Consider the following 26,499-nt stretch of genomic DNA (forward strand, 5'->3'; position numbering starts at 1 on the left):
TGGTAAAATTCAGACTCACCTATGCCAATACCATTATTAATTCTTCAGTAAGGAAAACAGCTGCGGGCTACAGAAAGTAATTTACTCTGAAAAACAATGAGAAATTTCGGAAAGATTATCAAGAGAGGAGCGATTTTAGCTCAAAACCAAACAGTGGATCCAAGGAATTACAGAACAAATATGTGAAAGCAGAATAGTTTATGACTTATTCTCTGTTCATTGTTATTTGGCTGCCTTGTGCTTCTTATGATGTGCATGTATGTGTGCTAACAGCCACTGATTATTATTAGCAGATTTTTTTTTTTCCTGCTCTTACAAACCAACAAATAATTTAGCTGTCCCTCCTGGAGAGCTGTTGCGGAATGCAAAGAAAGTTTTCCATTATATCCCCTTACCATCGCAATAGAAATTGTGAGCTTGGACGTTTGGTGACTCCTCCACACCCCCAGGACGATGTATTTGTCTGGAGCATCACCAGCACAATTTTAGCAAAAGAAAATCTTTCAGTGATCCTGAATATTGTCCTTTTTTTTGTTACTTCATTTTTTAAAGTTAAAAGATAAAAACAGGGGCACCTGGGTGTCTCAGTGGGTTAAAGACTCTGCCTTCGGCTCAGGTCATGATCCCAGGAGCCTGGGATCTAGCCCTGCATCGGGCTCTCTGCTCCGCTTCCTCCTCTCTCTCTGCCTGCCTCTCTGCCTACTTGTGATCTCTGTCTGTCAAATAAATAAATAAAATCTTAAAATAAATAAATAAATAAAACCAAAAACAGCTTACGTTGTAATCGAGGCCTAAAGCTATATTAGGAGAAAGAAAAATAAACCTCTCACGTGAAATGTAGCTTAAAATAAATATTTGATCATTACCCAATGTTCTAAAACTCCTGATGAGATGTGGGCATTTATTTGCAGTCAGCACAAAAATGCAAGTAAAACCTCCTATTCCAGAAACTAAGGTAAAGGTACAAGGGATAAGTAAGCTCATTTTTGTTTTCTTAACACCTATTTCCCACACAAATGAGAAGGATTGTTTTTGGCATTTTTTCTTTCCAAGCTCCTTCTCATTTTTTAGCCAAGCAAATCTGTAGCAGCCAGGAAACTATATGCTGGCCACATTGGGCTGTACATATCCTTTGCACAGGGCCTTAAGAAAGTCAAAACAGGTGGATTGGGGCGCCTGGGTGGCTCAGTGGGTTGAGCTTCTGCCTTCAGCTCAGGTCAAGATCTCAGGGTTCTGGGATCGAGCCCTACATCTGGCTCTCTGCATAGTGGGGAGCCTGCTTCCCTCCCACTCTCTCTCTACCCACTTGTGATTTCTGTCAAATAAATAAATAAAATCTTAAAAAAAAGAAAAAAAACAAACACAGTTGGATTTCCCATTGGCGAGTGTATTACTTGCTACAGCTACCGTAACAAAACAACACAGACCGTATTTTAAACAGCAGAGGTTTTTTTCTCACAGTGCTGAAGACTAGAAGTCGGAGATGAAGGTGTCAACAAGTTTGATTTCTTGCTGAGGTCTCTCTCCTTGGCTTGCAGACTGCCACGTTCTCACTGTGTCTCTGATGGTCTTTCCTCTGTGTCCTCGTCTCTCCCGTGGCTCTGGGCATCCACATTTCCTCTTGTAAGGACAATAGTTAGTTGGATTAGGGCCCACCCTAAAGATTTCACTTCAACTTAGTTGTTTCTTTAAAGGCTCTATCTCCAATGCAGTCACATTCCCAGGCTCTGAAGGTTAGGGTTTCAACACAGGAATTTTGTGGGGGACACAGTTCAGCCTGGAACAGTGAGCTACCACACTTCAGCAGGAGAAACCTGGTTAATCATTCTGTTTAATACTTTTTTATAAACGTAAAATTGTACACTTTTAGCCACGAGCTAGAGTCCCCAGGGTTATGAAGACTGAAGTAAAGAAGCTAAAATAACAATTTGGGGAGATGTCTGGGTGGCTCGGTCCTTAAGTGTCTGCCTTGGGCTTAGGTTATGATCCCAGGGTCCCGGGATTGAGCCTGTTCTGTGGGAAGACTGCATCTCCCTCTTCTACTCCCCTTGCTTGTATCCCCTCTCTTGTTTATTTGTGTCAAATAAACAAAATCTTAAAAAAAAAATTGGAAAGTACCCTAAAAATGATCAATAGAGAAGAAAGAGTATCCTTACCATTTTAGATGTCATGAATCGGGTGACGTATATTAGAAAGAATGGGATTTGTGTCACATGACATTTTTAGATCTTTTATACCACCTCCTTGACTTAATTTTGTGATGTTTTCAATTATTAAAACTTTTCCCAAACAATGTAATTATACATCTGATAAGAAAGGTATACAATGTCCAATACTTCTAATGTCCCCAGGCTTTTAAAGAATAACAAAACATATAAACATCTAAGAAACTACAATTACTTGAAAAAGTGTAAGAAAGACATGCTTCGAGGGCATTATCAAATCAAGCCTGCTATGTTGGTATCAGGAATTCCATCAGATAAGAAAGTCGCAAGGATGTGTGTTCCAAAAAGATAAAACCTGAGAATGATAGATTAAGTAAAAGGTTTTATATTTCAGAATTTAATACAGTCTATCCCAGTTGCTGGTGGCTTATTTCTCCTTTGAATACAATGGGAATCCACCAAAATGGGGAACAGAGCATTCATCGCATTTTGTCCCACACTAGAACAGACGAATAGAGTGCCAAAAGCAATGAGAAGGAAAATTACACGACATGCCCCTTATGAATATCTATAAAAATGCCCAGCATCTTGTAGCACACTTAAGTGAAATATAATGAGTAGGAACAGACAATACATATGCAATCTCATGAATATGCCATTTGGGGAGGGAGAAAGTATTTCTCAGCTGGAAACAGGATTGCCTTGACCCAGCTGCCCCTTAAGCCACAGTTCTACTGCTTCCTTACCATATATGATAGAATTTCATATTTGCAAACACATTGTGTACACCCACTATCTCTGTTTAAAAAAAATGCTTATTTTGCAAAAGTCATTATTGTGCCTGTCCATACACAAAGAAAAATTATTCAAATAATATACTACTGTATCATACATAAAATCTAAGCTTCCCATTTTCCCTTCCTTCCATGTCCACCTCAGAGGAAATTTTCTGCATTTTAAAATGTATTGTATATGTTTCTAGATATCTAGATAGGTTTAAATAATCTCTTTATAACCCTATTAATATGGCAAACTCGTACAAAATATATTGATTTATTTTGAAAGGAAAGAAATTCAGCACACTTCCACTACCCATAACTTTTCCCCAGTTTTTAGTACCTACAGTACAGTTTATTACATAGGATATCCGTATGCACATATCTGCATCTATAAATAAATGTTTTCATATTGCTCCCAACGGATATATTTATGTATTTTTAGATTTACTAAACTTTTTCCCGGTACATATGAGAAATGTTCCCAATTCTTCACCCCAACCTGTGTCAATGATATTATGTGAATTTTTTAATTACTCTTGTCAAGAGATGACATATATCCCCCCAAATTTTGAACCTGGGTCTGGACTCGCTATGGTCAAAAGAATGTAGTTTTCATTGCACATTAGGGTTAGTTCCATTCTTCTTGGAGTCTAAGCTTCTTCCTCCTTCAATTGTTTTTTTGTTTTTTTGTTTTTTTTATTTTGTTGAGTAAATTCTCAGGCAACTTTTCACAAAATTGTGAGTCATTGAGTTTTCCCATAATAAAAAAGTCTTCTTTTTATCATTCTACTATATTGCTATGTTGGATGATTATATTATTCTATATTTCAAATAATGTTTTGATAATTATTTTTAAAAAGGTCTATAAACTCATGTTTAATATTCTTTTTTTGATGAATAGTTTCAAGTTATTCTGACAATCAATTAATTAATATACTAAATTCATGATTTCTGGAGACTTTTGCAATCCTCTCTTTATCGTAAATCTCAGGGAATACCATGAGGATTTCTTCATTCATTGAAGTTGGTCTTGGGTAAATTTTTTCACTCCATTAATTTTTCGTTATCCTCAGTTTTTGTTTTGTTTTGTTTTTAAGATTTTATTTCTCTTTTTGAGAAAGACAGAGAGCACTTGTGCGAGAGAGAAGAAGCATGAACAGGGGGGAAGGGCAGAGAGAGAGGGAGAAGCAGACTCCCCACTAAGCACGGGGCCTGATGCAGGACTCCATCCCAGGATCCTGGTTTCATGACCTAGGCTGAAGGAAGACCCTTCTGCAATTGAGCTACCCAGCAACCCCAGTTTTTTGTTTGTTTGTTTTTGATAATGTGCTTTTCTCTCCATTAAAAAGTATTTTCTACTACTAGGAAATTATATGATTTTTTGGTTTGTTTGTTTTGGCTCTACTGCATTAATCTGCAATATCTATTTAGTTTTATTTTTCAGATTTGTTTTTTCTTCCTTTTTTCTCCCCTTTCTCCCTATTTGGGAATGTCTTCTTTATCTTGTGTTGAGTTTGTATGGAATGCTTTCTTTTATCAATTATCACTTAATTTCTGTTTTTTGTCCTATTTTTTTCCTTGGCCTGGATTATATTATAAAAGCAAATAAGATCTGATTAAAAATAATCATTGATTTACTACTTTCTTGTATAGGTCTTGGATAATTTTTTCCTCTGTGTTGTTTATTCTATTTGTAGACTCTGATATTTTGCTTTGTTTTATTTTGTGGTTATAACTATAAACAAGTCATGTTGATTAGATAGTTTGTTTTTGCAAGAATTCTCTGACTTTTCTGCTGTCTAATTTCTGGTGAGAATGTGTCAAGGGGAATTCACTTTAGGATATATAAGAGGAGTATGAGTAAGATAAGTAATCACTCCTTTCCCTGTCAAAATAAAAACAGTTTTATTCAAGGAATATCACTTATACTTTGGGGGGCTCAGGGCTGGACAAATTAAATATACACTTTAAAAAATTTTATTTTGGAGCCAATCCCCTACTGCACATAGAATTATGGGAAAATTGGGTAGAGTTGACCAATCCACTCAACTGTGGCAAGATTAATCATCTAGTCTATGAACCTAATTAGTAACACTTTCCTCACGCTTGCTCTTGGTTTATCTAGGCCACTATGCAGAAGGGAGAGATTGAGGGATATAGAACACGAATATAAGGCTTCAGTGTGAAAAATGAACAGCTTACATAGCCATTTCAACATTCTCTTCTCTAAACCCTGAGCTCCTGCATCTGTCACTATGATTACATCTGCCATTCATCCTTCAATAATCTGTCTAAATTTTTGTGTGCTGATATCCACTCCTTCCCAAAGTCAGTGAGTGCCTTGTGTAAATTTTTGCTTTTCAGGAAGGGAGGAAAGAAAATGTGTGTGGTTGTTCTGCCATTTTTCTCAGAGTAATATTCTCTGCTAAACTCTTGGTCATCTGGACTCCACCCACAGCACTCTACAATGCCTCACTTTCCTTTTATACTGACTCTGAGAGATTTCTCCCCATTGCGGTATATAAGAAATGACTCCTCCTTGTTCAAAAGTACTTACCAGCAGTGTCTGGGTGACTCAGTTGGTTGAGCTTCCGACTCTTGATCTCAACTTAGGTCTTCATCTTGGGAATGTGAGTTCAAACACTGTGTTGGGATCCACGTGGAGCCTACTTACAAATAATAACAACAACAGAAAACTTACTCCCATAATCTCCACCAGTCTGGAAAAGGGATAATCTGAGTAGCTTTTACCTACTTTCTTGTTTACTATAAATTGCATTGCTCTGGATGTTGAACTTGGCCTAGGTTGATACCCTCTTGAATTAAAGAAGGATCTCTCAGTATTGAGTCATATATCTGTGTTCCTTTGCTGAAACCTAAAAACATATGCCTGTTCTCATTCTTCTGGCACTGCTCTAAAGTGAAAGAGCAACATAGGAAGATTTAGTAGAAAGACTACATACTGAGTTGTGACAACCTCTGTCCCTACCTCCGATAGAGGTCTCCACATAGAATAGTCTGACAATTAGCACTTGATTCTGAAGGAAAATTCAGGTAGTTTATCCCCCCCTCCCCGAATAAATAAAAAAAAATAATTTTCTGTAGGAAATGGAAAAACTAATGTGGGCATACCTATAAACAACCTGTTTGTCAGTCTCTGTCCAAGCATAGTGGTCAGTCTCTCTGACTATTATCCTAAAAGGAAGTCTGAATGTTGACAAGATCTGATGACATATGTAGAATATAGTCATCTCTCTTCTCTTTTTGTTCTTAAAAATAAATGGATTCATGAGAATTGCCTGATATTTGAGAAATTCTGAAATGTAAAATTTTAAAAAAATACTAAGATTAAGAAAAGAGAGATGGCCTTGAAGCAATTTGCAGGAGAGTACATATGAATTAAAAAAAAAAAAAAGCAGAAAATGTTACATGCTAGTACCAGAAAAATTTCCTGAGTTGAAGAATATTTCAAGGCAAAAGAAAATTTCTTTCAAATGGAAAGAACCTGGTAAGGTTAGATAAAATGGGTGAAGATAGGTATAGATAGGTAAACTCCAGGTGAAATTTCAGAAAATTAAATAAAGAAATATCCTAAAGTCTCCTAGAAAGTAAAGAGTTTCCCAACAAATGGACAAGTATCAGACTGGGATCAGAGAGATTAAACATGCTCAGGCTTGATGGCCGAAGACCATGAAGCAACATCTTTCAAGGTGGGAAGGGACAAGACTCATAATGAGTCAAAATATTAACCAAATATGGGAAAGGGAAAAAAAAGACAATTTTTTCACTTTATAGTTCAGAAAATTTACCCACAGTTTTCCTAGAAAAGTATTTGAGGATACATGTAGCAACCTAAGAGAATAAACTAGGATGATATATGTAGCAAAAAAATAAATAATAAATAATAATAATAAAAATAAGAGAGTAAACCAAGAAGATGACATAGTATCCAGAAACAGTACAAACAACTCAGCAAACCAGTCAAAGGGAAGCCCAGAATAACAACTACACTGAAGGCCTTGAACAGGAGGATATATATTTCAGTAAGCAGGTTGCCAGAAATCAATGAAGTTCCTAAAATAGAGAGTGTTCCTGAGAGTCTGGCTCACTTGAGACTACAAACTAGTATGCATAGAATATGAGAATAATAAGTTGTCTCAAGGGCATAGTAAGATTAAAAAAAGGTATGGCCCAAATATGAAAGACTTGGTCCAAATTCAAATATGAAACAAGCATTCTACTAAGGGGGATGATAATTGATGTTATCTGTTGTGTGGGACCAATTGCAAGCTGGAAGACATTGCAGTTATGACAAATAAGACATATTTCTTCTCCCAAGATTAAAATTAAAAAAAAAAAAAAAGGAGGGCACCTGGATGGCTCAGTTGGTTAAACCTCTGCCTTTGGCTCAGGTCATGATCTCAGGGTCCTGGGATCGAGTCCCGCATCAGGCTCTCTGCTTAGTGGGGAGCCTGCTTCCCTGCCTCTCTCTCTCTGCCTGCCTCTCTGACTGCTTGTGATCTCTCTCTGTCGAATAAATAAATAAAATCTTTAAAATTAGAAAAAGAAAAAAAACTGCATAGGAGTATGCAAACTGTGTTGTTCACTGTGGTTGGCCACTAGCCACATAATTTAAACATATATAATTTACCTGAAGGAAATACAATCTGAAATTCAGCTCATCAGTTTCACTAACCACATTTCAAAATTCTCAATAGGCACATGTGACCAGTGGCTACCACACTAGATGGTGAAAATATAGAATGTTTTTATTATCACAAAAATTTCTATGGAACAGTATTGATATAGAGTGTTCTACCACTTAAATAAAATTTTAGACATGCAAATCAAACTCTATATTTTAGGTATATTTCTTTCTCTCTCTTTATTTTTTCTTTATTATGTTATGTTACTCACCATTAAATACATCATTAGTTTCTGATGCAGTGTTCCAAGCTTCATTGTTTAGGTACAACACCCAGTGCTCATGCAATACATGCCCTCCTTAATACCTATCACCAGGCTCAACCATTCCCCCACCCATCCCCTCTAAAACCCTCAGTTCGTCTCTCGAGTCCACAGTCTTCTTTGGTTTGTCTCCCTCTCTGATTCCCCCAATTCACTTTTCCTTTCCTTCTCCTGATGTCCTCCATGTTATTCCTTATGTTCCACAAGTAAGGAAACCATATAGCACAAGCTAGGCTGCTATGCAACATACTATAAACTCCGTAGCTTAAACAATAGAGATTTATTTCTCACTTCTGGTGGCTTGGAAGCCCAAGATCAAGATACCAGTGGATTCTGATGAGAATTCTCTTCCAGGTTATGGATGCCTTTTTGCTGTATTCTTATGTGGAAGAGAAGAGTGTCCTTAGAAGGACACTAATCTCATGAGAGATTCTCAATTTCCTGATCACATCGAAGCCAAATTATGTCCCAGCCCCCCACCCCACCCTACCCCCTGTCCAAATTACCATCGCAATGGAGATTAGGGCTTTGGAATATAAATATTTGGGCATACATTCAAACCACAGCATTCTACCCCTGCCTCTCTCTCCACACCTCACATTCTTTTTACCTGCAAAATACATTCATCTCATCCTAATAGCCCTACTAGTCTTAACTTGTTCCAGCATCAACTCTAAAGTCTCAATTCCAAAGACTCAACTGAAGATCTGGGTAATCTGCAGTGAGGCTAGCCCAGCCCCTAAATTTGTTTGGAATCCATTTGGCCTTTTAACAGAAATGGTGGATCATCTCCAATTGCCTTGGATGCATTCCTTCCTTTTCTTGAAAAACAGCACAAGCTGCAGCAGAAAAATAGTTTATCATTGGGTCCTGCAGAATCTATGTCCAACAGCTTTCTTCCTTACAGGGACTCTCCACCCCCTTTGATTCAAATTGGCAATGCTCCCTAACAAGGGCCTGAATCAGTCCACGCTGCACACCAGACTAATCTCCTTATCCAATGGTTACTAGATCACACCTCAGTGTTCTTCTCAGAACACACTCTCTCATTTCTTTTTCTTTCTTCTTCTTCTTCCTTCTCTCCCCTTCTTCCCCTTCTTCTCCTCCTCTTCCTCTTTCCCTTCCTCCTCCCCCTCCCCTCCTCCTCCTCCTTCTCCTCCTCCTCCTCCTTCTTCAGTAGGACAGGCTGAGGATTTTCCAAATCTTTAAGTTCTTTTACTTTTTACTTAAAAATTCATTCTTCAATTCATTTCCAGTTTTTGGCATTTAAGCAGTCAGGAGGCTAAGCCACTCCTTCAAAACTTTGCTTAGAATTCTTCTCAGTAAAATAATCAATTTCATCTCTTGCAAGTTGTATCTTCTTTGCAACACTAAAACACAATTAAGCCAAATTCATTGCCCCTTTATGATGAGGATTGACTTTCACCCATTGTCCAATAACTTTTTCCTCATTTCCATCTGAGATCTAATCAGAATCACCCATAGGGTCCCTGTTTCTACCTATATTCTGTTCATGATTATTTACCTGTTCTCTCGGAAGATGGACATTTTCTCTACCGCTCTCTTCTCTGCTTTCTGAGCTCTCACGGGCATCATCATTAATTGCAATCTGAGTTCTTTCTAACATTCACCTTGAAATTCTTTCAGCCTCTACTCAATACCCAGTTCTAAAGCTACTTCCACATTTTTATCTATTTGTTAACTAGCACTCCACTTCTCAGTGCCAACTTCTATATTTATCAGTTCTGGCTGTTATTTCAAAATACCATAGACTGTGTGGCCTAAACAACAAACGTTCATTTCTCACAGTTTTTGGAGGCTGGAAAGTCCAAGACCAAAGTAGATTCCTTGTTCGTAGACATCTGTCTTCACCTGTCCTCATATGACTTTTCCTTGGGGAGCGCATGGGGGAGAGAACTCTGGCCTTTTTCTCTTCCTGTAAGGATATTAATCCCATCATAGAGGCCCGGTCCTCATGACCTCATCCAAACTTAATTACCTCCCATAAGGCCTACTCTAAGCACCATCACACTGGGGATTAAAGCTTCAGCATATGAAATTTGATATGAAACTTGAGGCAACACAAACATTAAACCCATAGCAGCATACCCATATCTAAATCTATAAGTATAAAGAAATGCTTGGAGGTAATAATCACAAACTCAGTGTATCAGTTTACAACTTAAGCTATCTTTATGTCTCTATATCGAGTATGTCTTTATATCTAGATCACACTTATGGTCTTTGGTTCAACTGGGCTTTTTAAATAGATGCTTTACTCTACCCATTTGTCTTATTAAGCTAAAAAAGTCCATTATCTTCATTTGCTAAAGAGTCTTCAATTCTTACTTTTTTATAAGTATCTTGGAGCCATGCAAAGGGACAGGACAAATAGTCAGTGAACGAATATCATATAATCAGATACAATTCAAATAGATTAAAAGCTAGCAGGTACTGGGCACTCACCATGAGCAAAGCACTCCGTCTGCCCTTATTGGACAATGCAAGATCAAGAAAAGATACATTTGATTCTTTGCTTTAATTCCACCACATTCTTGGGGATTCTCTTCACTGCCTTTGATGAAGCTCCATGGAACATCTTTAATGAGTAAAATCAAATAAATGTTTTTTCTGCTCAGTTATTTATTCTTATTGCTGGTCTAACACACACACAAAACAATTATTAGGAGCTAAGATTTTGTGTGTATGTGTGTGTGTGTGTGTGTGTGTCTTAGACATATTCTTATACTTTCCATATATCACAGTATCTAAAATTAACTTATTTTCTAAATTTTTAAAAAAGATAAGTAGTATCCTGTTTGGTGTCTAGCAGCTGCCATCCGAATCACAAATTCTGAGATTTCCTATTCAGTTTGTCTGAAGCAACTGTATCAGCAGAAAAGTTGGGCTTCTACTCATTCATGTGAACAACTTCAGTCTGGATTTGGCAATAAGAATGGGAAAAGATGAAGAAAGAAATAATCAGTTTGTTAAACAAATATGTAAAATTTAACAATGAATCCTGTAGCTTCATAGGAAGTGGTAAAAGATTAGGAGTACACAAAATTAGAATTTAGCCAGAGGAAAAAACGAAGACACATCTCCTTTCCTCTTCTATCTCACTCTCAATTTAGCAATCATGATCCTGTAACCCAAGGAGGAAAAGAGAATAAAAAATAGAAGTTTAGAGCTTTTGGAACTGGATAAACTGTTCATGTTTCTATTTCAGGTTCTGTTTTAAACAATGAGCATTTTGGTGATGTTGAAGCATATGTCCTTTTTTATTTATTTTCTTTTTTTTTCATGCCCGACTCCCTGTATCCCTCTTGTAATCCTGACTATGTATTCAGGAATGAATGAAGGAAAGAAAGAGAGAGAAAGAGAGAAAAAGAGGAAAGGAAGAAAGGTAGGAAGGAAGGAAGGAAGGAAGGGAGGGAGGAAGGAAGGAAGAAAAGAGAATCTTATAGTAACCTTTTGCCTCCAGAGAAAGAGAAGAGCCAAATGTTAAAGGTTTTCAAGGGATTTGCATTGACTTTAACTTGAAGGTGTAAAAGAGGAATTTTATATTTCCTTCTAGGTTAACTATCCTAATTTCAAAGGTTTAATAAATCAGCTTAGCTGAAATAAAGCTTCTCAAAACATATTTCTTTTCCATTACTGCAATATAATTCTATATCTGATTTCAATTTTATAGTGATTTGTACTATTATTAATACCATATTTTATTGAAACTAGCTTTATATAAACAAAGATTAGAATATAGGGAAGAATTAGAATTTCAGTATTTAATGATGCAGTATCAAGGCATATGCATTTAGAAAAGTTTTGTCAAGTTAAACAAGACGTACTTAACCTCTGAATGGCTCATTAACCCACATACTGGAGTTACGAATTGCAATTGAGAAATTATAATAAACTGCTATGTGGAGTCTATCTTATCAATTATCTCAGTATGTCTTGAGCTTCAGTTTAGGACACTAAATAAATCCCCAGCAGGCGACATTCTGGGGTAAATAATGATGATCAGAACTAATTTTCTGTACTTGGGAAATACTGGAATCCAGAAAATACAGAGCCACCAACATAGTGAATAATTATTGACATATATCCTGGTTAGTTTTAAGTGATTAATTACATTGCATTAAGACTGTAGAAATTAGTGCCATGTTGGCTCAACCATTGCCATTTTCATCTCTCTTTGTCCTCATTACACATTAAAACAAAACAAAACAAATCAAAACAAAACATGCATAGCGTTATAGCTAGAAACACTGGCTTTTGAAATTTAAACGAGAGGTTGAATCCCTGTTCCACAATTTTCTAGTTCTACAAACTTAACCAAGTTACTAAGCTTTCCATAAATTTAGTTTCCACAAATCTTATATATCATTATCATTAGCATCATCATCATAATTTTCACCATCATCATCATCGTCCTTAATAGCTAAATATAACACATAATGTGTGTGCCCTATACCATGTGCCTTTGACCTATCACATATTTCAGCTCCATTTATGGTAGAGAGTTCCCAGTCTTTCTGTTAGTGTCTCATATCATGGGCCTGTTGAAACTCTCAGCTTTTCCTGTCTCTGTGCTTTTCCTTAGGAAAGGAAGCTGGCTTAGATGTGCTACACTCAGGGAAGACTCGGGTGATAGGGCTGGGGTGATGTAGGGGTAAAGAGGTCAGTCTCTGGTGCAACTTCACCTTTCCTACTCTGGAAGTCCAATTATCTGGTATAGTCTACCCAGTTCCTCACAAGGCCCACAGTGGGATTGAGCCTCTGCTGGCCGTAGTTTAGTTATACATCTGCAATGACCTTTCTTCCTTCTTTGTCTTATCATCCCTCCTTCCACACCATCTCCGCTTCCTTACTCTTACTTTTTCTCAAATAGTCTACCTGCATCCAATTACTTGTCTTTAGTTCTTGTAAGAACTAGAGAGTTTTTTCTTAACATCATGGTAGTCATCATCCTCATTGTTATGGTCATCGTCATCAACGTTACCATCATTGTCATCAGGATTATTTGGGTGTTTATTTCCATGTTTCCCACATTATTACAAGAAAATATTAATTAATATTTTCTTCCAATAGGTGGAGACTTCTGTAACTGATATATTTATTTGACACTTTGGAATACAAAACAAGAAAGTAAGACAATTGTAAAAGTTGTATAGCTCCTTTGTGGTTGTTTGTGATGCCATTGATTTGAATCACATTAATCAGAATTTGCATAATGTAGATGTTATAATGACTTGGTGAGCTATTATGATTTTTTTCTTCTCTTCATTTAAGCTTACTGGAATAATGAATCATATCAAATGGTTTACATCAAGAGTATTTTTGGGGGGCCTGGTCGCTGGGTTGGTTGAGCATCCAGCTCTTGGCCTGGGCTCAAGTCATGATCTCAGGGTCATGACAGCCAGCCCTGCACTGGGCTCCATGCTCAGCAGGGAGTCTGCTTGAGATTCTCCCTCTTTCCCTCTGCCCTTCCTCTGCTTGTTCTCTTTCTCTGTCCCCCTCCTCTCAAATAAACAAATAAATCTTTACAAAAAGTTATTTTTTAAAGTACAGAAATAGGCAAAGTAGTTTTCAAACCCTAAAGCACATTGGGAACCCATATTTTTGTAAATCCAGTTGTTCTGATCATTTTTATCTACTAGTCATCAAATATCTATAAGTAGTTGACAGCCATAAAACTATTTATATACCAGAAGATAATAGTTACAGGATATAAAGTATTATATAGCTAGAAATGCTTATTAACTCAGATCAGGCTTCTCCAGGATTATTATATTTCATCTGCTCAGCATTTGGTGACCTTCATTTGCATTCTCATTGCTTTAAAGCACATTATCAATCCAAGTTATATTTAAATTTATTTAATTCTGTTCAATGATGAAAATGAGCTGTTCTATAATTTTTTAATCATTAAGGATTAATAATTTCAATTGAATCCTATGATATATGAGATGAAATATATTAGAATTAAAAAAAAGCCACTACATAGTAATAGCTTTGGGATAAGTCAAGTGTTGACACACAATAAAATCATCTGGTAAATAATGAGAACAGATATTCAATACTAAAGATGAACGTAAAGAACATAAACCACTTAAAATGTTACTGCTATCTGCTCCATAATTTCTCACACAAGGTACCTGCAGTGTACCAGTACTAATCAGCATTCTGTGGATCAAAGAGGAATAAGATAGAATCATTTCATTTTAGCAGATTATACTTTATTAGGGAAATAAATAAAAACAAATAATTATAACTACACTTTATAAATTCTCTGTTATATATATTAAAACAAAATTATGCAATTATAATAACTGGTGATAGTCATTCAAATTTCATAGAAACATTGCATTTGAACTTGATCTTGCAAAATAAAAAGGCAGTTCCAAGTGAAGGTTTTGAGGAGAAAATTCCAGGTCCTGTGGTATCATGGACAGAAGATGTGACAGGGTAAAAGAGATTACCATAACTAAGCCATTGTCCAGGTTGGTGGAATATGGTGTGGAAACCTCAAAAATCAAGTAGACCATGTTGTCATGGATATTGTATTTTATAGTTACATATTTGAAATTCACCAAGTAGTTAATGAAGAAGCCATTTGAAGATTATAGGTAGACCTCCACTTCTTTACTTTATATCTCACTTTTGGATTTCTCAAATTCTCAAGAAGACATTTCTTTGTTTCCTTTTCTCATTTAAATCTCTCCTGAAGTGATGATCACTTCTGGTCCCATAGCGACCATCTGTGTGTGGATCACTGTGAAATTTACATTTCACCATCAAAATCATCATGATCTTGGGGCACCTGGGTGGCTCAGTTGGTTAAGCAAATGCCTTCAGCTCAGATGGTGATCCCAGGACCCTGGGATCCAGCTGCATTGGGTTCCTTGCTCATCGGGGAGCCTGCTTCTGTTCCTCCTCCCTCCTCATGCACTCTCTCTCTTTCTCAAATAATAAATGTACTCTTAAAAAAAAAATCACAATCTCTTCTCTACTTCATTTCCATTCTCACCACATTTGTCCCTGTGACCACCCTGTCTTCTAGACCAGTAGAAGAGCCTCTTAACCGACCTCCCTGCTTTCATGCGTGGCTTCTCCTAATCAATTATTCACACCATAGCCAAAGGTATTTTTAAAAATATGTTGCAGTTTTTCTTATGGCTCTGGCTGTTCCTTGGGTTCTAATTTTCTGCCTAAGGTATTTTATGGGTATCTTTTTCTCACGAACAAGGTTTTTGCTAACTTCCTGAGTAGGGTCTTAAACTGTCCTGCCGATTACACTTTTCTTACACTGTCATACTCTGTTTTTACAATAATTTGTCCATTGTTTTATCTTCAACATATTATTTATAATTAGCTTAAATATCTCTTCTTACTATATTTTGCTATATTTCATATATTTTACTATATTTTGTATGCCAATTGTCTGCCACCAGTTCCCCATTAAAAAACTGGAATGTTAACTCTCTCTGTGTTATTTCACTGCTCTATCTCCAGCACCAAAGAATCACACAAATATTTGTAGAATTAAAAAAAAAAAGAACATTTTATACAAGTGACCCCAAAATCAGTGCGGCCCCAGACAAACATGAGGCATGAGATTCAGAGAAAGATATGACATAATATTCATTTATATTGGCCAAATGTATATGACAAATGCCAACCGATAGAAAGCATTCCATAAACATTTCTGGAAAGACTGAATAGCCTACACTAAAGAAAGAAGAGATACAGAGATAACATATTTCCAGCAACAACTATACAGCGTGGTAAAATTCAAAATGTCCTTGTTCTCAGAGAGCAAACATAGATGGCAACTGAATGTTAAGAGTCAATGTGTATCACAAAATGACTTCCACTGTAAGAATAAAGGAGATCCTATAACAGAGGTCATAAAGTAAACAAGATGAACTATGGCTTCAGGCAAAACAAGGACACTAATGAGGAAACCAGGGAGAACTTTAACACAGCACAAAGACCAATAGTCTAATGTTAGGCCCCTTTGCCATTCTCAATGAGGAAACAAAAACTTTCCTTTGAACATGCATTTTAAATAGATAGAAATGAACATTTGCCATAATCAAAGGAAAGTGAAAATATCTGACCCTAAATAGCTATGTCATTTTCTGTATCAAAAAAAAAATTTTTTTAAATGATTCTACCTATTTATTTGAGAGTGAGCTAGTGAGAGAGCACAAGGTGGGAGGGAGAGAAGGAGAGGGGGAAGCAGATTCTCCACCAATCAGGGAGCCCAACACAGGCTGATCCCAGGACACTGGAATCATGACCTGAGTTGAAGACAGACACTTAACTGACTGAGCCACCCAGGTGCCCCCGGATCAAAACTTTTTAATGGAATAGTGGAGCGATGACAATGATATTGATGATGATGATAATTATGAGTATGACCTCATTGAGTTGTCATGGGAAGTAAATGCTTTGTTCTTATATAGATCACCAACCAAACTGTTTCTCTCACCCTTCTATCTAACAAATACTTAAGATATTCTGCAGATTTTGTCAGAAAAAGAGGATAGCATAATCTTTCTGTCAAAAGTCATCCAGGGGCATATACTACAGCAATAACTCTGTCTTGGCTTCAATTAGAAATAAAACCAGTCATTAAGCATTAAAACCACTTACTTGCCTTAATTGCTGTACTTACATGATTTCTCATTATATTTGACTATCTAGAGACATTTGCTGATGGAGAAGGACTTTCCTCTTTATGCCTGTTCATCACCTGCTCTGAAACTAATTTGGATTCATAAGAAAAAAAAATGGCAGTTTTTACAGCTCGATTCCCACCCCGTGTAGTTCACAAGATTGTTACGAAATGAATCTTCAACAAACTTGCAGAATTGAGCATTCCTATCACTTCAGACTAATTTAAAGAACGGAGTACAAGATTTTGGTTTACTTACTATGAATGTGGTCATAAACACAGTTAGTACAGTTAATATTTAAATATAGACAAGACTTTTGTGTGTGTGTGTGTGGTGGGATGTGAACTTACACAGAAAATCCCTTACACAGTAAATAGAGAGGCTGCGCAGGCACACTAAGAGAAAGTGAACTTTTTAACAGACAAATTAGTGAGTGTATCTGAGCCCTGCAGTTAGCCCCTCCCCTCAAGGACCAGAATTTCAGGAATAGGGATGGCGGTCCAATAAGACAATAATTGTTGAAGTGATGATGTTAATATATGGCAGCTATTTTCTGGAACATAAAATAGTCTTTCTGGAGAAATAGCAGTATTTGAGATTTCTTAGAGTGTTTTCCCATCCATATCCATACCTCTAGGAATGTATGTGTTTATTTTAACACTTTTTTTTTTTTCACTTGAGGACTTGATAAAATATTTACTCTTTGTATTCAGGTATTTAGGCCAACTTGCTTATCTATGATAATCACCTGGTAAAAGGTCAGTTACAAAGATGCAGGCAGTAAGAGTAGAGGCTGTGAAGAGTAGACATTGGAAAGAAAGTAATTCAAGAACCGGACAATATAGAGAGCGGAAGCAGAATAATATCAATTAGAGGAGAATAAGAAGAACTATTACTGGATTTTAAAAATATATTGAGTTTAAATATGTACTGCATTGGTTTTATGAGCCTTAAAAACCTCGATAATTTAACCCTTGGAATAACCCATGCACATTAGGTAATTAAAAAACTGCAGAACTTGATAGAGGTTTACTCAATGAGATATTAGTGGAGCTAGGCTTTTATCCTAGGCTTATCTAACCCCAATTGTCATTCTCTTTTCAATATTCAACACCAACTATCGCTAATAGCAATCACACATGGTTAGGGAACAAGTCATAAATTTGAAGTAAAGTAACATTATTCAATCATTCAAGAATATGGTATTATAGAAATAATAGAAGGAGACTTTCTGGAATCTGAGGGTATTCAACAATGCATTCCAGGGAGGATTAAAAGATTATTGATTATACTTAATTTGGAAATACTTTGATTATAAACCTGTGACAGATAACTGTCATTATTTCCCCAGGAAAGTTTTTAGAGAGTTGCTACAGGCAATTTCAAGTAAACCTTCAAGAAACACTTTCAAATTTTTTGAGATTTTTTTCAGTTATTATTACCTTGTATTTCAGGGACAGTAATAAATAGAATTCATATGCTAATGTTAGAAATCCAGAACATATGGTATTGAACAGAAAATTCTATTTGAAATAAGTTGAAACCACAAATGTGACATGCAAATTGTACAGAATTAATGGAATGACTTGAAATGTTCCATACACGTCAATTCATATCTTTGTCCTCACAAAGTTTCTACTCTATAGTCAAACAAACAATTTATTGAATTTTAATCCAAACTGACTAACGTTGTACACAGTTAACCAATATAGCAAGTCTGAGCTAAACACGTATTAACTCCAGCATGACCAAAACCACTGGGCAGCTGAGATGTTAACAGTGATCAAAAGAAAAAAATCTTGACTGCACGGCCAGAGGTTACATTTCAGTGATGGATGTAAACTGGGTCATAAAGTTAAAAAATGATAAACTCAACAGGTTTTTTTTATTGTATTTATTTATTTGACAGAGAGAGCGATCACAAGTAGAGAGGCAGGCGGGGCGGGGGGGGGGGCGGGGTGCAGGGGGCAGAAAAATCAGTCTCCCCGCAGAGCAGAGAGCCTGATGCAAGGCTCGATCCCAGGACCCTGAGATCATGACCCAAGCCAAAGGCAGAGGCTTAACCCACTGAGCCACCCAGGCACCCCTAAACTTGGCAGTTTTAGGAGGACCTGAAGAGTTACTCATTTTTAGTTGCCAAATGGATATGATCAGCTCTGGCTAGGCTCATTGTTCATGAAAACAAAACATCAACAAATACGTAACATTGATTTAAATATTACCACATGATGATATAAACCTGCTTATAGGTTTGCATTTTTCATTTTAAGACAAATATCACTATACTCCTTCATAAAAGCACAGAGTACTTGCTGTATAATAAAGCTAGAGGATGGGAGTGAGCTAGTTACAGTCACTAGAGTTAACCAATTAACATCAATGTTTAGGAGTTCTTTTTCATGCAAATTATCAACAAAACAAAACAAAACCACTTCCATAAGTGAACCTCATCATAGAACAGTCGTTTAAAAGGAAATATAATCAACAAGGAAAGGAAATGGCATTTAAATGATACTGCTTCATGGATTGTAACAAATTTAAAATACAAGGAATGTCTTCACTTTGGGAACAAACTCTCTGTAAACACTAACAGTGGAAGAATGAAGAAAACAACCTTGAACATTGCAGCAAATATGAAGTTAGGACACTGTAATTGGTGGCATATCTAGATTGAACTCTGTGTCTAATTCAAGGAAAGAAACAACTTATTCCTGAGATGAATAGCAATAACTTTGGTGGAAAAAAGTGTTCATACTCTATAGTCAATGAGTTGAACATAAAGAGAATATGGAGTGAGTAGGAGAAAAACATAGATAAGTGAAGTTCTAACACTATTTAGATTTTCTACTGTATAAATATTGAGTGTGTGTGTGACATTTTAAGGGGTTTTCAACCTAAAGGAAAATAACTGTAATTGTTGTGAGATTGTTAACATTATAATCATTTATATTAAAGATTAAGTGAGAAATGTTCTTTTCCAACCCTTTCCTTAAAAATAAAAAACAACAAAAAAATAGACCGTCTGTCATTCATCATCCACAATCGTAGACTCTCAACATTATAACAGTAGTTAAAATTTAGATTTAAAAAATGCATTTTTGAAAGGTAAGTCTCTGTTTTTCTCCTTATATTCTGCCCCACTGTCTTTTGTTGTCTAAGTGTATACTTAAGGTATTTCAGAAAAGAATAACTGACCTTTTAAAAAAATATTTTATTTACTTTATGGAGAGAGAGAGAGAGCTGCATGAAGGGATCAGGGAGCAGAGAATCTCAGGCAAACTCCTCGCTCAGAGAGGAGCCCGATTTGGGGCTTGCTCCTCAGATCCTGACCTGAGCCGAAATCAAGAGTCAGCTGCTTAACCGACGGAGCCCTGTGGGTGCCCCGTAATGTTTGTTTTTGTTTTTTGTTTTTTGTTTTTTGGACAAATTAGTGATAATGTTTCAGTAGGCCTTACTTCTTTTCCCCACAGATGCCATACACTTACTTTTATGAAATACCCCAAAACAAAGCCTGTAGAGTTCTTCCAGCAAACTAGTTTATCACGTTGGGGTAATGCGAGGGCAGGGAGAAAAGAAACTATTGTTCCACAACTTGTTTATGAATAAATCCATTTTCTTTAAAGCGGATGAAACAAAGGCTTTGTGGGGTTGGAGAGATCCCGGTGGGAATCCCGCTTCTTTCAGCTGTAAGGTGGAGGCAAATTCCCAGCCTGAGGAGGACATAACCTTCCCTGTCACCTTCACGGCGAGTGACTATATTGTCAGCAATCTCATAACAATTACAATTTCACTTTACTTCCTGTGAAATTGGGAAAACAATAGCTGCTTTTCATTTTTGAGAGAAGTCATTTGAAGAAGTCATAATTTGGATGTCTTATGTTTTATTATCTGTGAAACGAGCACAGAAAGTTGAGGAGAAGCTCTGAACGTGGCACGGTTGCGTTGGTGGCTGTGCGCTCTAGTCTGGCTCCTGTTTGTTAGTTAAGAGAGTGACTACGGAAGGTGTGGCACCGTCCCCACTGTGGTGGCAGCATTTACACAGGGTATAAGCAGCCTCAGAATTGGTTTCGTGCTTGAGGTATTAATGTTTCTGCAGTTCAAGTCCTTTGACAACTTATCTTCATTTTTACCCAGGGCATAATAATTTGGGTTCAATGTAGTTTTGTTTTGTTTTGTTTTTGAGAAGTTTATTTTAAGAATTTGATTCAGTAGTGGAATTCTTATTTCAAAATTGTTGACATGTGATTCAGTAGTGACTTATAATTATTTAAATTTTCTCTGTATTTGGAAATGGTTTTTCATTTATAATTTTGTGTATTTAGTTTTTTTATTTTGTTCTCTTTTTCTTGAATAGATTGGCTTCTGGCATTTTTTTTTCTCAAAGAATCAGCTCCTAATTATTCATCATTGCTCCTATTTATCAGAAAATCATGATTTTTAAATATTGTTTTCTAATATTTTAGTTAAAATTTGCCTTTTTTAGTTAACATTTTTATTTTCTTTGTTAACCTGTTTATTTTCTTAAATTTCCTCATTGATGATGTCATTCCATTTTTTCCCTTCTTTCCTTCCTTCCTCCCTCCCTTCCTTCCTTCTTTGTCTCTTACTTTTCTTTCTTCCTCTTTTGTTCATTTCTTCATTCTCTGTTTGTCTTTCTTTTGTTTTTTCATTCTTTCTTCTTTTAGAATGCAAAGGTTTAAATGATGCTATGTTGTTTTTAATATTTCTTATATTATTTCTTAGTGAACAAAGAATTTGGTCTATACTATTCTTATTTTGGAGCATTTAGTGATGTCTTCTACTTCAAAATAACACATGACTACTAAGTATGTAAAAGCATGAGTGTGTGTACATATGTAGTCTGTGTGTATATATTGAGCTTACTGTCATCTTATATAATTGGTTCTCTTTTTTACAAAATCTCTCATGGGTTAATATATATATACACACTTATAATACTAGTATATTCTCTTTATTTTGATACTTTATTATGTTTTGTGAGATTTTGCTTTATATAGTTTGATAGATTTTATATACCAACAATATATTGTTAGTAGCAGAGTGATACACTGCAAAATTTCATTGTGCATTTTCTCTTCAATGTAATACCATTTCTTTCCATTATTCTATTCCATTTCTATTATTATTTCTATTGCATTAAGCCTTAGGTTGACTTTATCCGTTATTCATTTCAAAAGTAGCTCACTCTCAGGTGCCAGGGAGAGTGAGGGTGGCTCAGTGGGTTAAGCCTTTGCCTTTGGCTCAGGTCATGTTCTCAGGGTCCTGGGATCAAGCCCCACATCGGGCTCTCTGCTCAGCAGGGAGCCTGCTTCCCCCCTCTCTCTGCCTGCTTCTCTGCCTACTTGTGATATCTCTCTGTTAAATAAATAAATAAAATCTTTAAAAAAAATTAGTTCATTCTTTTTAAATTTACCTACTTTGCCATTCCTCATCATTTAAGTTCTAACACTTATTTATTTCTTTAGGTTATTTATAGTGATCCAATTGGATAGATCAAGACTTTACACCTATGATTATATATAGGTTTATCTCTACATATGATAGAGACAGATTTATCTATATATCTATATATTAAATGATTATATAATCATCTAATTCAGAATCCAGAGTGAGAATATGTTAAATATGTAGTTTGAAAGTAAAAAAAACTGGTTTAAGGTTTCCAAATTATAAAATTAAAATCTATATCTATATCTATATCCGTATCTACATTCAGAAATAATAAAACTTTGATTCTGAATCAAGATATAATAAAATATAATTTAAAATGCTCATAGTCACAATGAAGGAATATAATAATATATACCTGTTTTCTCAATAACTGTGCATTAGTTAAATGATAATACAGTAACTGCGAATGAATTTGTGTCTGAAGATGTTGAAGCCTGTGCCTTGGGTATGCATCCAGCAGCTTTTCTCTCTTGCCCTTCCAGGGGCAGAAGATCAGACTAGCTTGTAGTAATAACCTATTTTCTCAAAGTTATTACAGGGCTTTAATATATATTTATGTCTGCTCAGCTCCCTCTGTGTGCAGCTGTTGGGATGCATGCTATTTCTGTTTCTTTTCCTTCTTTTGTCCTTGTCCTTGATATTTTAAAATAAGATTTATTTATTTATTTATTTATTTATTTATTTGAGAGAGAGCATGAGAGAGTACTGGGTAAGGGCAGAGAGAGAGGAGTCTTAATGAGCCTCCACACTGAAGACAAAGCCGGACGTGGGGCTCGATTCCACAACCCTGAGATCATGACCTGGGAGGAAATGAAGAGTTGGATGTTTAACTAACTGGGCCAACTAGATGCCCAGTCCTTGTCCTTGATATTAATCCCAAGGGACATTCTTCCTCTCCCCTCAACATTCTCTCTCTTTTTTTCTCTCTGTGTTTCTGTCTCTCTTATTTGGGATCATAGACAGTAAAGATGACATCTTTGCGCTATCTCCCCTGTGTGTGAGAAACTGATTACTGATGGAACAGTTTTTTCTACTTCTCTCTCTCACATCTGACATTAATGAAATTGATGCATTGGGAAGATGGATAATATTTTGGAGGTGTGGCTTCTGCTAATTTAATTAAAGGAAGTTTATCTCCATTTTTATTGATTTATTTTTATTCTTCTCTATTTTAATATTCTCTTCAAAGAAAACTCGACAGAATTCATAAATTTAGTGTCATACACAATGATAACTATCATTAGGGATGTATCCACTGGTTACCTATACACCAACCTTCATACCGTCATGTTTAGCCAAATGTCCCACCCATGGGCTTAGGGATCGTCACTTATAAAGTGCATAGAATAACAGACTAGCAGGAATGGATTCACTGGCCGTCATGATGTTTGGAAGTGGGAATATTCTGATCTCTCCATATATTATAAGTTTGCATATGAGAGGAATGCTAGGCACATGACAACCAAACATTTCAAAAGTGGACCAAGGAAAATTTTATTTTTTTAAAAGATTTTATTTATTTATTTGACAGAGAGAGAGACACAGTGAGAGAGGGAACCCAAGCAGGGGGAGTGGGAAAAGGAGAAGCAGACTCCCGGATGAGCAGGGAGCCCAATGTGGGGCTTGATCCCAGGATCCTGGGATCATGACCTGAGCCGAAGGCAAATGCTTACCACTGAGCCACCCAGGGGCCCCCCAAAATAATTTTTAACTTATTTTATAATTAATATTTTTAGTTATTAAAAAAAGTAATTTTCATTTCTCAAAATGTATCAAGAGAATTCTCCCAACATTATTTGTGTGCTTCTACTTAACACTTGCACACACTGGGTGCACAAAAAATAGACATAAAAATGAATACATTGGTAATTGTGAGAAACTAATTACTCTTGTCACCTCAGTTTGACTGAACTGATTGTTTTAGCGTGATGGAGATATATACTGAGTGCTTTAAATATTGCTTTCTTGCAAGCATAGTGAAACCAGAATCAAACTTCCTAAAGTTTAGTTCACTGAACACTAATACCACCTTTTTTGTAGAATAAGCTTTAAGGTCAAAAGCTTGGGAATTTTGGGTTAAATATCTTCACCTTTGTCACTATTGCATAGGGGCTCTAGAAGATGGCATAGAATTCCAATAATTGATTCCAATGTCATCATTCAATGGCCTTCAGTTGATCATTTGAAATTATTTTCACTCATTTCATTGACAATCATAAATTAACAGAATTGTGGGGAAATTTGGTGTTTTTTTTTCTCTTAGCATAAATTACATGCCATTATTTCTAATTAGGTATTTATAGCCAATAGCCTAGAGTAAAATCCCTTCCATCTATAATGAGAGAAACTGATGATACATAAGAAAGGACATTTATGAAAGCAGATATCATGAATTTTAAATATTTAGTGTAGAGAATAATGTGTCATTTTATATTTTAGTGATTATTTAATACTTATATGAAAATTATAAACTACAATAAAATTATAAATTGCTACTTATCATTAGGTACTCTGCCAAAATACTTGAAAAAAACAGAGTGTTAATCCACAATATACCCATGGAAGTGGTCATTACCATTTTCTGCCTTGAGCCAATGGACACATAATTTTTTAAAAATCTGTCATATTATAAATACATTTTTAGAAGTAATGATAAATGCAATGAAACAGTGAAAAACATAATGACAAACATAATGAAAAATGATTCAAATTTTTCATAAGGAAATAGGGGAAACGACCTTGCACCAGGTAAATCCTGGATCTGAATCATCACAGAAGATGAAAGCATACCGTCAGGTGTCTCTTTAGCAAAACCTGGTTGTCCAGATCCTCCTGTTGAGTGACTAACTGAAGAAGACCAGCATATGTCATTTTTCCTTAGAAATAGATCAGTAAATCAATATTTCATTTTTAGAAAATTCATCCAGATTATAATCATTTGAAGAATAATTGTTTGAGATTTTAGTTTTATGATCAAGTTATTCATTATATTATACATTATATTATGATCAAGTTAATCATTATATTAATCATTATATTAGTTTTGAATTGAACTGTTATGGTTGTCACTTGTCATAGGTAGCTACTTAAGTTTTAAATAAAGATAGATAAATTGAAGAATTTAGTTCCTCAGTTATCCAAGCCACATTTTGAAAGCTTTACAGCCTCAGTGACTGTGGAAACTGTATTCAATAGCACAAGTATAAGATATTACCATTATTACAGAAAGTTCTATTGGGCAGAACTTGTACAGAGTATTGTTTTCTCTTTCTGCTCATCTTCCCAGTTGTGTAGTAATTGTGAAATATCTTCCTCTGTCAATTTTTCCCCCTTTGCCATTAAGGTTGAAAAATAAAGAAATCTGTATTCCCAAATTTACTCAGTTAAAGCTAAAAGCAGATTGGAAAGATGGTCTATTCATTTTAATCTTTCATATTATTCTAACCCCAATGTTTTCTTTTTTAATTCAAAATGCTTTTTTGGGAAAATGATATAATTTTGCAATATTGACTTAAAATTTTCCCCTCTGTTACCACCATATCTTTTGACTGCACTTTTATAATGTAACTATAATGTTATATATAGTTACTTTTGTCTGACTTTTATTATATCTTAATATTCTGAATCATGGTTGTTTTTAAATCTCAAGTACAATATCTTACATAGGAATGCTTAAGTAAGTCTTAGAAGGAAATGTGTGAAGGAGAATACAATGTAAAAGATGAAGAGAGGAAAACAAAAAAAATTATTTTCAAGGGGAAAGTCTTTTGTATACAGCAATAATCTGCAAAAATTATAGGAATTTGATATGAATGTGTAGAACTACCTACTCTGCAAAAGAAGAGAATTGTATTAAAGATGCTAATTTGGCAAAAGTCATATATTAGTGTCTTATGCAACAAATTACCTCAAGCTTAGTGCTTAAAACAACACAAATTTATTGCCTCACAGTTCTTTAGGTTGAAAGGACCCAACATGGGTCCTCATGGGCTAAAAATCAAAATTTTGGTAGTTTGTTTTTAGAGGAGAATGCATTTCATTGAACTTTCTAGCTCCATAGGTCCAAAGGCTGTGGATGCTTTCCATCTTTGTGTGTGTGTGTGTGTGTGTGTGTGTGTGTGTGTATGTGGTTGTTTGGCATGGAGTTTGCAACATATATATATATATAACTAATTGAATTACAAAATAATACTGTAGTATTTCATGGTGTGGTCCCAATTTCTTCCTTCAGTCCTTTATAATGTTGTTCATTTTACTTTACCTATCTATCTATCTATCTATCTAATCTATAATAACAAAATACATTTTTTTAAATTTTTTGAGAGAAGGACAGTGAGCAGTAGGGGAGAGGCAGAGGGAGAGGGACAAGGGAGAGAGAATCCCAAGCAGACTCTATTCCCTGCACAAGCCAGACACGGAGCTCCATCT

This window comes from Lutra lutra, chromosome 5 (assembly GCF_902655055.1).
Source record: "Lutra lutra chromosome 5, mLutLut1.2, whole genome shotgun sequence".
NCBI classification, from domain to species: Eukaryota; Metazoa; Chordata; class Mammalia; order Carnivora; family Mustelidae; genus Lutra; species Lutra lutra.